Below are 13000 nucleotides of genomic sequence, written 5' to 3'. Positions count from 1 at the left end.
CCATGGCTGGTTCAGGAGGATGGATTTTTCTGGCAGCCCTGCATCCGTGGCGCCCAGCCAGCCGAATCCAGGGCTTAGGGTCCACTCTGCTGCTTGTCTTGGGAGCTTCTCTCCACGAATCTTGCGACTCTAGGAAATCAAAGCCTTTCCCATGAGCCTCTCTTGCTAGGAGGGGGACCCATCATGCAGGCTTGCTAGCATCTGCTCTGATTCTTATTCAGCACCACTCACGTAATTGCTATAAAAGAGACCAGGCTAAGGGACAGAGGGAGGATGGGAAGGTGTCTGTGTCATAAACAAGGAGAGATATTTAGTGGTTTTTAAGCACCATAGTCATCTCCAGGGAGAGCTCGAGAGGAAAAAAATAACACTTTATTTGGAAACAATTCTGAGATGTAGGCTCATCTCGGCTTCACTTTCCCTGCTGTTTATGATGAAGTGTTCTGTGCTCAGAAATCGGGGCTGTGTTCTGAAGTCGCAGGCCAAGTTCTGGGCTCCAAATGACGGGGAAGCTCAGGCTAAGTTATCTGCCCTAGAGGGGAAGGGTCTGGAGCAGGGCAGCTCATCTGTGCTTCTGGTCACCTTATTCTTATGGCTCTTGGGGACAGAGAGCCCACAGTCATTCCTAAGAGCCTTTTACCACTGAATGAGCCTTTTACCATCCCTCTGTATGGGAGGGAACCAAGGCTGGAGCTAAGAGGAGCCCCAGAAGAAGGAAGGTTCTCAGGGTGCCTGGGTGGCTCAGTAGGTTAAGCGTCTGACTTCGGCTCAGATCATGATCTCGCAGTTCATGGGGCGCATCGGGCTCTGTGCAAGGGGAGGATTTGGGGTTGGATCCTAAAACAAAAAAGACACTAGTGGAAAAAACTGGTGAACTCTGAATCAAGTTTAGTTTACTTTAAAAGTAAAGTGCCAATGTTAATTTCTTTGTTTTGACATGTGTGGCATGGCTGTGTAAAACATTAACATCGGGGGAAACTGGGCAAAGGGTTTATGGGACCTCTACTATCTCTGCAACTTTTCTGTAAATCTAAAATTCCTTCAAAGTGAAAACTTCATTTTTAAAAAAAGTTGGGGGGCACAAAAAATAGACAAAGACGAGTCAGAAACTTCAAGAGGGGTGAAGCCTTACAGCACTTGGGTGTCTGAGCCCTCAATCCCAGTGGAAAAGCAAAGGGATCTCCTGATGCTAAAGCCCTTAGGATCAAGTTTATTCTGAGATAACACACGTCCAGCACTTGACCAACTCCCTACCTCAAGTCTGGTTCTGGACGCCTCATTTTGTCCATCTTTGGAGCCAGAGCTGTCTTCTGGGAGGTTTGCCCCTTCCTAGGGCTTCTGCAAAAGATTAAAGCTGATCCCCTGTCTGGCTCTAGGGACCAACTCGATTAGAGGGGTCTTCAAACTGTTTTTAGCAGTAACATGGAGAGCCAAGATTTAAAACAGATAAATCTGAAGCTAGTTAAAGCAGGGAGAGCCCTTTCCATTCCTTTATGCAGCCACAGTGCTGTCTCCAGCAGCCCTTTGGAAATGACCAAACCCTCTTTAGCTCAGGTTAGCCGCTGCTCCCCATAGCACCTCAAGATGAGCTCATTATGTACGTTTCTCACACTCGCCCCACACCTGACCCACCAGACGGAATGAGTGGTTTTGTAAAAATCCACCTTTTAAGGGTCCAGAATGAAAATCTCCCTGATCTAAACAATTGGCCCATGCCGTGAGTGTCCGAGGGCTGTTCTCTCCTACCCAGTCACTGTCAAGGCCAATTTTCCCTAAATCTCTCTTGCTGCTGCGGTTGCAGCCTTTTTTTCTTCTTGTTCCTCCCAGTGCAGGAGAAAATGAACTAGACACCATCAGAGCTAAAGCAACTCTGTGTTCTTGAAGCTGCAATTAATCCTTCTCTAAATTATCTTTTCGTATGTGAAATCACTTAAGGTCCTGCAGGCTGAGGCCACAGGGCAGACCTTCTGAGCCCCCTAAGAGAAGCGCTCAGAGGAAGATGCTGCTCTAGGCTGGGGTGCTCTGAGAGGAGCAGAGCTAGGAGCCGGCTACCCCTCTGGTTCACACTCCCCCTGGCTCTCCCCAGGCCCACTCAACCCCCACTCTCCGCCTCCCCCATCCTAGCAGGTCTGGCTCAGGCCAAGCAGAAGTGGTCCCCACGTCCCACTGATGCCTATTGGCATTATTGGGAAAGTCAGCCTCGAGACCACAGAGGGATGTGGGGTGCTGGGGGCTAGAGCTCGGGAAGCACTGTAGACAGTGAGACAGCTGAATTAAACAGCATCTGTGTGAGTCACTGCCCTCCCGCCTGCCTCTCCAGTCCTGGAGTGAACCTAGAAGCTGGTGAGACAGTTGCCTCCTCAGCCAGTTAAATTGTTCTCTAAGGACAGAAGCAGAAAGGCTGAACTGAAAATTACAACAGAAAAAGTTTAGGCTAGACATCAAGAATAATCCTGTGAATTTCATGTGCCCCCAAAGGATTTTATGGTGTCTCTTCCCTGGGAGGCATCCAGTGGTTTGCCAAAGCTCTACCTGCCCGGGGTAACATAGGTCAGTCCTGCCCTCTTCTATGACGTGGTGACTTCCATATTCATGAGCAGTCCTTATGTGGCCCCAGCATGGAAATGCTCGTCATTGTGAAATATACAGAAATGGTGGTTGTACACTTTTACCTGTAACTATTGTCAGGTCTCCCCCTGCTGCCTTTGCTCCTGGTGACAGAAGTCATTGCTTTGGCAAAATTAATTTACTTGGAAATGAACCTGGAGGATGTGCCTTTGCTTTGTCTTCCATGCCTCTGTGTTCTCTCTTCCACTCTCTTCGCCATAGTTACATGTGATTTGGGTGCTAGGAACGGCACCCAGGCACCATGGAACCCTTCCCTTCCTTGAAGAAGGATTGAGAGTGGCCTCAGCCCAGACCTATAGGTCTCCACTGCAGAGAGCAGACCCAGGTCTGGTGTTAGGAGTCAGAGCACCCAGCATGTAAGACATCCACAGGTGCTCAGGATTGGGATAGGTTCTTGACCAACCTAATTGAACCTGATCCTCCTGATGACACTCTGAGGGAGAGATTATTATACCCATTTCATAGGTGGGCAACTCAACCAAGAAAGGCTGTGTTGGTACAGGTGGAAACCAGGTCTTTGGACATTGGGAACAGGGCTCTTTCTACCCCACCACACAGCTGTCAGTTCTGGTCATAGTCATGGTAATTAAGACAACAGTGGGTAGTTGGTCACAAAAGGCCAACAACTGTAACCATGTGATTGACCCCTTCCTGAGCTCCCACTACGGCCAGTGCTCATCACATTGGCACTGAGTCATGCAGCAGCCTTGTGAGATACATGTCGCTGTTCCCATTTTGAAGATGAGAAAACCAGAGCGCAAAGAGGTTATGTCGCTTGAGAAGGCCACACTTCAAGGACTGGGTAGAGTGGAGAGTCAAATCCATGTGTTTTATCTAAAGCCTGTCATCTTTCCACTGTGCAGTAGAGTCTCCCCCGTAGAATTTCCCCACTCTGATATTTAGGAACTTCTTTTTGTCTAAATCTCCACTCTTTGTGCTGCAATGTCAATGCAGCTATGAAAATATATTAGTATGTGTTTGTTTTGCCTTGTTGTTTTTGCTGAGGGCATCCAAGCAAATACACAGTTGGTGACCCAGCCCCAGGGAGGTTGTGTGTTCTCTCTTCTCGTTTCTATTTTTCTCTCTTCACCCTGGTCCTGTCTTCTGCTTCTCTCCTGTGCCTTTGTGTCCCCCCCAGGGTATTTCTCTACTTTCCCACCTTCCCTTATCATCCTTTCTGCTCCCTTAGACCTCAGCAGCCAATCCTGTACCTCCAGCCTCTCGTTGCCAAGCAACAGGCTTCCTACCTGCCCCATTGTGTTAGAATCTCCATGACAACAAGTACTGCCAAAAGAGAGGGAAAAAAAAAAAGTTCGGTGATGGTAGGAGGAGGTGGTGAGACCCTGTATTTCAGGACATTCATACAGTTTTACCAGCAACAACTTGCTTGCTCTCAGGGCCTCTGGAGAGCATCACAAATAGCTTAAACCAAAACCTCATGAGATAACAAGTCAGGAGAGTGACAGTCTGCAATCAGAGACATAGATTCTAGCTTAGGGACATTTATACGAGGGCCAAGGATGAGGGCCACAGGCGTTTAGTGTTTAGATAGAGTGGGGTTGGGCCATGTGATCACCTTTCTGTGGGTCAATTCAGGAAGGCAGCCTGGATAAGGGAGGATTTTTCAATAGTTGCTTGAGTGAGGTAATGGAGAGTGTTTTTCACTAGGAGATAAGTAGGAGCAGGGCCATGCCTGAAGCAAGCAGCCTTTAGGGAAGGGCTAAGGCTAAGGATAGGAGGTGGAAGACAGGGCTGTCGTAAACAAGATCTCGAACCACACAGCCTCCCGCCCAAGGACTGTGGGTGTGTGTGATTTTCCCTGTGAGATTTTCCTGGTCTGTCTGACTTCAGGCAGTGGTTGATCTCAGTAGCCTCTGCCTCCCTCTGCCTTCCACTTTGCCTTCCTATTCCAAAGGTCTGGAGGAAGCCTGCAGGGAAAAGGAGGGAAAGAGCAGGTGGGGAAGGAAGTGAGGATAGCACTGAATTTCCAGTTACCCGGACTGATGTTCGCAGAGGGGGATCCTACAGCCACAGTCCTGAGGACCTGACAGACATTCACCAGGTGACTATAGGCCACCTAGGATGGTGGTTGGGTGATGGACTCAGAAAGAGGAAGGACTGGGACGCCTGGGTGGCTCAAGTCAGCTAAGTGTCTGACTCTTGATTTCAGCTCAGGTCATGATCTCGTGGTTTGTTGGTTCAATCCCCGCACTGGGCTCCATGCTGATGGCGTGGGGCCTGCTTGAGATTCTCTCTCCCTCTCTCTTTGCCCCTCTCCCACTCATGCTCATTCTCTCTCTCAAAAATAAATAAAAAACTCAAATAATAATAATAATAATAATAATAATAAGACTGAAAGAAAGGGGGAGGAAGCCTAAGCTGGCCAGAACATCTAGGAACTACCTACCTGGACAAGTTGCCAGGGACCAGCCAAGGTCCTTCATGAAGCCAAAGCAGGGCCTTCTTGGACTTACTTATTGTTCAGGGTAGATAGGGAAGACCCCTCTAACCTGTTGGCTGGCACTGGTAGGGACTCAGTGATCCCACCCAATCACCTCATCTTGCTGGCATGTTCCTCACTGGTACTGCCGGGTACTTCAAGCATATATACTAAGGCCAAGGCTCATCCTGTCCTCCTGTTCATGCATCTGGCCCTGAGCATTCTCTGCCCCTCCAAACCTCCAAAGCAGAAGAACCAGAAAGGTCCCAGTGTGCTCTTCATGGACAGAAAGTCCCTCCTCGTTTCCAACTGAAATCCCCAAAGTAGAGCAGTTCCTTTGTTCTGCGCTTTGTTCGGAGGGCAAGGCGAGCAGGATCTGCTCGCGGTGGGGCCACCCCATGCGGTTTTGCCTCCAGCTCTGCTCCCCTGCCTGGCCCGACTGTTCAGGAACATTGCTAAAGCTCTTGGCATGTGTGGCCACATGGAAGGCCAGGCCCCCAGCAGAGGCTGCAGCCCCACTGCTGAACTTGGCCGTTCTGATGTACGCCCCTAATTGCTGAGAAGGGTGCAGTGAGTCAGACACTCAGACATCACTGGAGGAAGAACACGTTGCCTGAATCTTTCTGAACAGCGGTCTGTAGTTTATGACCAAGAGTCTTTATAAGATTCTCCCCTGTATCCAACAATTCCCCTTCTGAGAAAGAAGCCTGAGGAAATAAGCTAAGGCTCAAGCAAAGCTTGTTTGCGTGTTTATCACAGTGTTCTACGTACTGCTGGAAAATTGGAAACAACCTGAGTGGCTAGCAATGACAGAATGGTTAAGTAATTTCTGTATAAAGCTTTTGCGTGATGGTTTGTTATCTTTTTAAATTTTTTTTAATGTTTCTTTATCTTTGAGAGACAGAGAGAGAGCATGAGCAGGGGAGGGGCAGAGACAGAGGGAGACACAGAATCTGAAGCAGGCTCCAGGCTCCAAGCTGTCAGCACAGAGCCCCATGTAGGGCTCGAACCCATGAACCACAAGATCGTGACCTGAGTTGAAGCTGGACGCTTAATCGACTGAGCCACCCGGGCGCCCCATATTATCTATTAACAAGTACACTTTTGAACACAATTGAATGAAAAGTAAAAATGCTTAATTCATAGTAAATGAAGAGACATGACATGTATGTATAGTGTAATCACAGTTTTATGCATGCGAATATGAATAGTAAAAAGCCTGGAAGAAACCAAAACACCTAACAATGCTAAATGTAGACTAGTAGGTTTGTAGATGATAGGCTTTTATCTTCTTTGTGTCGTTCTAGATTTTCCAAGTTTTTTCTAATAAGCGTGTTATTATTTTTATAAGAACTACCCTTGATTAAGCACGTTCCACATGCTACTGTGCTAAGCATTTTTCACACTGCTTTAGATTGAGTGTTTGTGTCCCCCCAAATTCCTATGTTGAAATCTTAATCTCCAAGGTAATTGTATTAGGAAGTGGAGTCTTTGGTAAGTGGTTATGTCAGGAGGGCAGAGCCCCTCATGAATGGAATCAGTGCCCTTTAAAGAAGAGACCCCAGAGAGCTCCCTCACTTTTCCACCATGTGAGGACACAGCCAGAGGCAGCCGGCTGTGATCCGAGAAGCAAGTTCTCACGAGACGGCAAGTCTGCCGACACCGTGACCATGATCACAGCCTCCAGAACTGTGAATAAGTTCTGTTGCTTATAAGCCACCCGGTCTGTGATATTCTGTTAAAGCAACCCAAATGAACGAAGACACACATTATCTCATTTTATTTTTATAGCAACTCAGTGAGATAGATACCCTTATTTTTCAGATGAAACAACCAAAGCTTGCAAAGCATAAGTAGCTTTCCCTACACCACCCCGTTTATAAATAGCAGAACCACATCCTGAACAACACCCCCCAAAAAGTTACAGAAAGTTAATGCAGTCATTCAGGGTGGGCGTGGGGTGGATAAGTAGTGCTGATCTGCCTGGCTTTTGGGTTTCTGGCCTAAATGTGCAAATGTTAATGTGTCCCACCTCAGGGGGCCCTGTTACCTCAGCCCTGTTTGCTGGGCAGTTCTGGTCAAACCTGACCGACCTCTCCAGGCAAAGGTGGCCCCCCTCGGAGACCCTGTACCGGGATATACAGGACAACAGAGAGAGGCCCCGGGTGTAGACAGGGTGGGACAAGTGCACTCCTAGATGTGTTCGGCATAATAGGAGAGGGCGGGGTGTTGGGGGGGGGTGCGATGTTTCCCCATCTTCGGCTCGTGTGAGACCCCCAGCTCCCCTGTTAGCGTCCTGGTGTCTGGCAGGACTCTGGGCCTTGGGAGGCTATACCCTAGGAGCCTCACAGCCCATCGGACCCTTTCCCATGATTGAGGTCGGCAGGGGGAGGGGAGGATTCTCTCCTGCAGCCTGGCCCCTTGCCTTGGGCTGTAGTGAGGCCTGGCCTCTCCTCTGTGCGTGACTCCTACACGAATGTGCTGCTGAAGAAAGTAGGGGGTGGGAGACGGGCAGGGACACGTGTCCTGGCTTGGCAGCATTGTACTGGCAGGAATGAGGCCCAAGCATGGTTTTAGCTTGGCTCTGAGGGTAGTAGCTGGTGGAGCCGGCAGGACAGGGGTACTCCCATTTTGCTCAAGACACGTAGGCAACCAACACTTTTATCTCTCCACGGCTCAGGAATGAGAGGAATTAGGGAAGTTGAATTCTCTTTTTTGCTGGAATTGCTTGCCCCACTTCTCAGATGGCAAAGTTAAGGCCTGGAGACTGAATAATTCAGAGAGATACTTAGCACTGGAATCCAGTCCAACGGTCACATTCCTGGGCTGCTCTCGACTGTTGGGCCTGCCCCCAGCTCCGCACTCCTGCCTCTTAGCCCCACCCCCACCCCTCCCCTATTCTGAAGTTTGTGAGGAAAGTGGAGCTGGCTTATTGCTAGTGTAGCCAGCCTAAAGCTGACTTAACTAGGCAGGAGGTCTGGTCTGCAGCTCACAGCTCAGTCTGACTGATGGGTTTGCAGTCAGATTGAGAGTCCAGTCCTCTACAAATGCCAGGATGTGGCACCCCAGCCAGGGTACTAGCCTACACATGGCAGAGAGGCAGGGCCTCTGGACAGGAGGGCTTTAAGAGCAGTCCAGAATCCCCCACGCCTCTCCTGCCCCAGCACCAAAGAATTTCCCTCCCCTGCCCTAGCCCAGTGGCCCTGGATTTTGGGGGCCTGGAGAGTATGTGGGGCATGTTGAGTGATAGGTCTTCCGTCTGCCTGACTGGAAAAACCATCGATGGAAGCACACTGCAGGCTTTAAGTTGAGGAAGAAAAATAACAATAAAGTGAGTGTGAGAAAGTCGGAGCTGACAGGTCTGGTGGGAGAGGCAGTCATCTGGCTGGCTGCCTGGGGGTCTACGCAGGTTCCAGTTTCTCTGTCTGAGATGAGTTCCCCCACCCCCAAGGCTCCATTTACTCCTGCTCCTCCCCCATTCATTAGCTCTAGGGTCCATCTGGAATCTAAGCTATTGCTTGGGAAGCCAGAGCTCTAGTAACAGTGGCCTAGAGGAAGTAACCAGACACACACACACACACACACACACACACACACACGCACAGACCAGAGAGAGAGAGAATCAGATGCGGGTGAGACATGGGCTGTCTTTGGAGCAGCTCCCCAGGGGCCTAGGCAACTGTACTCTAGTGATACAGAGCTCCTAAGCTCTCATTTGCCTCACAGGAGAGCATACCACATTCTGGAAACAGCCAGAGGGGGTTTTGGAGCTGGGGGTGTGGAGCAGGAGGTGTTCTGGAGCAGAGCGAAGCTGCGTGTGGCTGCACATACTCCCCATGCCAGCTCAACTTCCTGGGAGGTATTTATAACCCAAGCCTCCAGCCCCCTGTGATTTGTGGGACAGCTTTAAACCATTGATTTTCATTAGCACTAAATCATTTCTCTTGGCTAATTGAAAAGGAACCAAGGATACTGACAGTGGAGCCGTTTATACGGATCAAATCAGTGAAAAATGCCAATATGCTGATACAGTGCAAGTCTTCAGTTGGGCATCTCTGGGGCCCTTCCCTGGAGCTCAAAATTCACTTTTCTCTCAAAGGCCAGAGGCTGTGAGAAACTACTCCCTATCCACTCCCTCCCCTGCGCCCCGTCTTGACCCCAAGACTGGAAAACCAGGAAATGGACCTGATTCTTAGCAGAAAGGATGGAGGTTAGACATTTGGAAGATCTTCCAGCATTGAGAGATGGGACAGGAGGTTCTGAGAGTAGTGTTGGAGGAACAGTGAACGTTTCTTCTATATAGGTTGTTTGAATTTTACATATGTCCTGCCTGTCAGCCTGGGCTTAGCACAGAATAGGCATGAGGCTAGGAACACTCTTTGGGAGGGTGCTGGAGTTGCTCTGAGAATGCCAAGTCTGGGCAGTACAGTATTTGGAAGCCATCTCGTGGGAAAGGGGGTTGGGCTCAGCTGGACTGGGCCTGAAAGGTGGGTTGTTGGCACCAGCTTGATCATTTACTATAAATGCCAGGAAACCAAACTGTTTGTTATTACCTGAGATTAACTTGGCCAGTCCCATCTTCCTCTGTAAGAACATGTTACCATCTGGCCAGAAGGAAGACCTTTCTACAGTTTTACAGTTAAAGGAGTTCCTGTGGATGTTGGCAGAGCCCTGGGCCCCAGGGGTGGAGAGGGGAGGAGAATAATGAGTTCCACTACTGTGGACAATCCTAATCCCCATTCTGAGCCAGGAGCCAGCCAGGCGGGCGCTGAGAGTACTGAGCCCCCACCTTTTGCCTGCCAAGTCCTAGCCAGCAGACCCGTTTCCTTGCCTCCTGCCAATGCTCTGCCCACTCTGTCCATGCTTGCCCTGAAGAGACAATGCTGCTGGCTGCCCATCCCGTCCCTTTCTCAGTACTGACTGGGGTGATCACCTTCTCTGCTAAGGAGCAAGCCAAGCTACATGGTCCTTAGCTGGTTTACTGGAGCCTAAAACCTACAGGCTAAGAGCTTGGGGAAGGGGGCTGGCTTCAAACCTCCTCTACTATGGCCCCACTACCATGCACCCACATCTCAGACTTTCCTTGATCTCTGTCCTTAGAGACTGGCAGAGATAAGAGGCTGGAAAAGAAGGAGAAACATTTAGTAAGTAGTCATTGCAGTCCAGTCCTTAGCCCAGGGGACTCCCCCATGATGCCCAGCCTTAGGGTCTTACGTGGAGGGGAGACTGTGTGGGGTGGGGAAGAGCACCGGACCAGGAGTCACCCCAAGCACCACCATTACTCGGTGGTGTGGCTTGGGACAAGTTCCTTCCTCTAGGAATAGGGATGTTATCAATTGCCTTTATCCCCCATCTCTAACTCCGTGTGAGCTGTAGAAAATCTATAATCCACAAATCTTAAGTGAAAATTGTGGAGGGGCGCCCAGGTGGCTCCAAAATTGTGTACACATAGTGAAGGTGTTGGGGCCTATTTTTCCAAGGAAAGCCTGTGAGCACACTGCTGGAGAGCCCAGAGCCCTTGAGATGGACAAAGATAGGAGGACACAGAGTACCCCCTCATCTCTAGACTGGATGGGAAATGGGCCAAAGGGAAGGGACAGGGAGAGGAAGACAGACTGAAGCTACAGACACGTGTGTGTGTGTATCAGTGTGTGGATATGGGTCAGTGTGAGTGACTATCAGTATGTGGATGTGGGCAGGTGTGGGTGAGTGGGTGTATGTGTGTGTGAGCATAACACTATATATGTGATACTTGGCCAAGAGGTGAGGCAACACAAGTCACCTCTTTGCTGGGGCATCAGAGGACACAAGTCTCTGTTCCCTAAAGTGTTCAGCCTCCATGGACCAGGCTGGGCCTCCAAGCTGAGGTTTGGCCCTGGGAGGAGCCAGTCAGGCTTTCAAGGACAGAAGACAGTACATGGCAGGTAGAGGAAGAAATCTTGCATAGAGGCCTGTGTGAGTCCAGTTTTGTCTGTAGTGTGTGGATCCCTGAGAGTCATCCTGTCCACCTGCTGCCTCTGAAGAGGTTGCCCCTAAGCCACCCTCCTGCTGTCAGGACTGCCTCAACTTCAGAAGGGGCCCCGCGAGAGAGGTTTCCCCATGTCTCTCACTAGTCCCTGCCACAGTTTATTTTGGAAAATTCTCCAACTTTGTTTATCCTCCCTACCCCAATCCCATGTAAACTCTGTCCTACTCATACTCAAATGAGGAAATAGAAATTTAGGTTAGAGAGAAATATATGTGATAACATTTATGTTGTTCTGACTGTCTGTGACAAAAGATGCCAGTGGGACATGTGAGTAGAACAGAGAAGGGAGATACATGCTGTGCTGATGCTCTAGTTGACTTAATAACTAACATTTATTCAGTGATTTGTATGGGTTTGTATGAGCCAGGCACTGTCTTAATGATTTTCCTATAATAACTCACTGAATTTTTATAACGACGTTATATAGATATTGTTATTACTATCATTCCTATTTTACAGATGAGGAAGCAGACCAGGGAGGCTAAATAGCTTGCTCAGGACCACAAGCTAGGAAGCTGCAGTGGAAGTTAGCTTTGCATGGGGGTGGGGTGTTGGGAAGATGCTCCAGGTCCAATGTTCTTAACCACTACCCTCTACTGTGCAGCATCTGTACCTGAGTGCTTGAGTCTAGAGATACTGCAAACTTTAACCATCTTTCCCTCTTCCTGAGAAGCCAAGTTTTTCCTCCTTATGTTTCACCCTTTCAGTAACAAACCAGGGAAGATAAATCATTTGCCCAAATTCACTCAGCTCATGATGGAGTCATCTGACCAGCACCCAGAGTCCCACTTCCCAGACATTTTTTTTTTTTTTTGCTTTTCCTTCCTCCCTCCCTCCCTCCCTCCCTCCCTCCCTCCCTCTCTCCCTTCCTTCCTTTCCTTCCTTCCTCCATTTCTTTTCCTTCTCTTTCATTTTTCTTCTCTTTTATTTTTTATTAAAAAAATTTTTTAATGTTTATTTTGTGAGAGAGCGCATATGAGCAGGGAGTGGGCAGAGAAAGAGGGAGAGAGAATTCCAAGCAGGCTGTCAGCACAGATCCGGTCGTCGGGCTCGAACTCACAAACGTGAGATCATGACCTGAGTTATAATCAAGAGTGGGATACTTGACCGATTGAGTCACCCAAGCACCCCCTTTTTTCTCTTCTCTTCTCTTCTCTTCTCTTCTCTTCTCTTCTCTTCTCTTCTCTTCTCTTCTCTTCTCTTCTCTTCTCTTCTCTTCTTCCATATCCACCCTTTTGATGCTGTGGTTAAAATGTTCTGACTTTTTGAAATGGGCATGCTAACCACATTCACAAAGCGCAGACGCGGCTCCTTTAACGGGGCCACTGCAGGAGGAGCTGTCCTATCAGCACCACGGCCGCCGCCCCGCGCACAGCGCACGCCCCGCCCACTCCGCCACCTCTGCGGGAGTCTCAAGGGCAGAAAGGGCGGCAGAGAGTCTTGGCTGGGAATCTGCAGCCTGGCTAGTCCTCCAGACCTGGAAGGGACCGCTGAATACAGTGCCCGCCTTCCCTCCCCTCATCCCGCCTCTGACCCCGCAGATCTGAGGGAACTGGCGCTTAAGCTCTCCCCACATTCCGAGCTAGAGTGAAATATTTATAGGCCAAAATTACTTCCTGGCTCTGGGGTTTACAGAGCATTGCGGAGCCAGGGGCCTCTGTTTGTCCTGATGGGGCCTGAGGCCAGAATGATTCAAGGCTGACAAAAGCTGGGAGGTTGGGGGTGCAAGGGAGTCAGCTGTGAGGCCTGGATTGAGGCTGTAGGATGAGCAACAGAGCAGGGTAGTTACAGGCACTGGCTGGTTCCACTGTCTGTGCTTAATCTTGGCTCTCCCATCTACCAGCTGTGTGATTACGAGCAAATTCCTCAGCCTCTCTGTGCTTTGCTGCCACTTGCCTGTGAAG

The 13000-nt window shown here is 49.5% G+C and overlaps 1 protein-coding gene and 1 long non-coding RNA gene across 8 annotated transcripts in view; one reads left to right on the top strand and one right to left on the bottom strand.

Annotated features, from left to right (window-relative positions):
* Nucleotides 1–13000, top strand: part of NAV1 (neuron navigator 1) — a 246154-nt gene that overhangs the window by 51661 nt on the left and 181493 nt on the right. The gene's annotated exons all lie outside the window — the stretch shown is intronic.
* On the bottom strand, nt 355–2197 carry LOC123586907. Its single transcript, XR_006707016.1, has 2 exons — nt 1255–2197; nt 355–837 (listed from the first exon to the last, which is right to left on the bottom strand). It is a non-coding gene; the product is annotated as an uncharacterized LOC123586907 (long non-coding RNA).

The sequence above is a fragment of the Leopardus geoffroyi genome, chromosome C3 (genome assembly GCF_018350155.1).
Source record: "Leopardus geoffroyi isolate Oge1 chromosome C3, O.geoffroyi_Oge1_pat1.0, whole genome shotgun sequence".
Taxonomy (NCBI): Eukaryota; Metazoa; Chordata; class Mammalia; order Carnivora; family Felidae; genus Leopardus; species Leopardus geoffroyi.
This window is presented reverse-complemented; position numbering and strand designations above follow the sequence as displayed.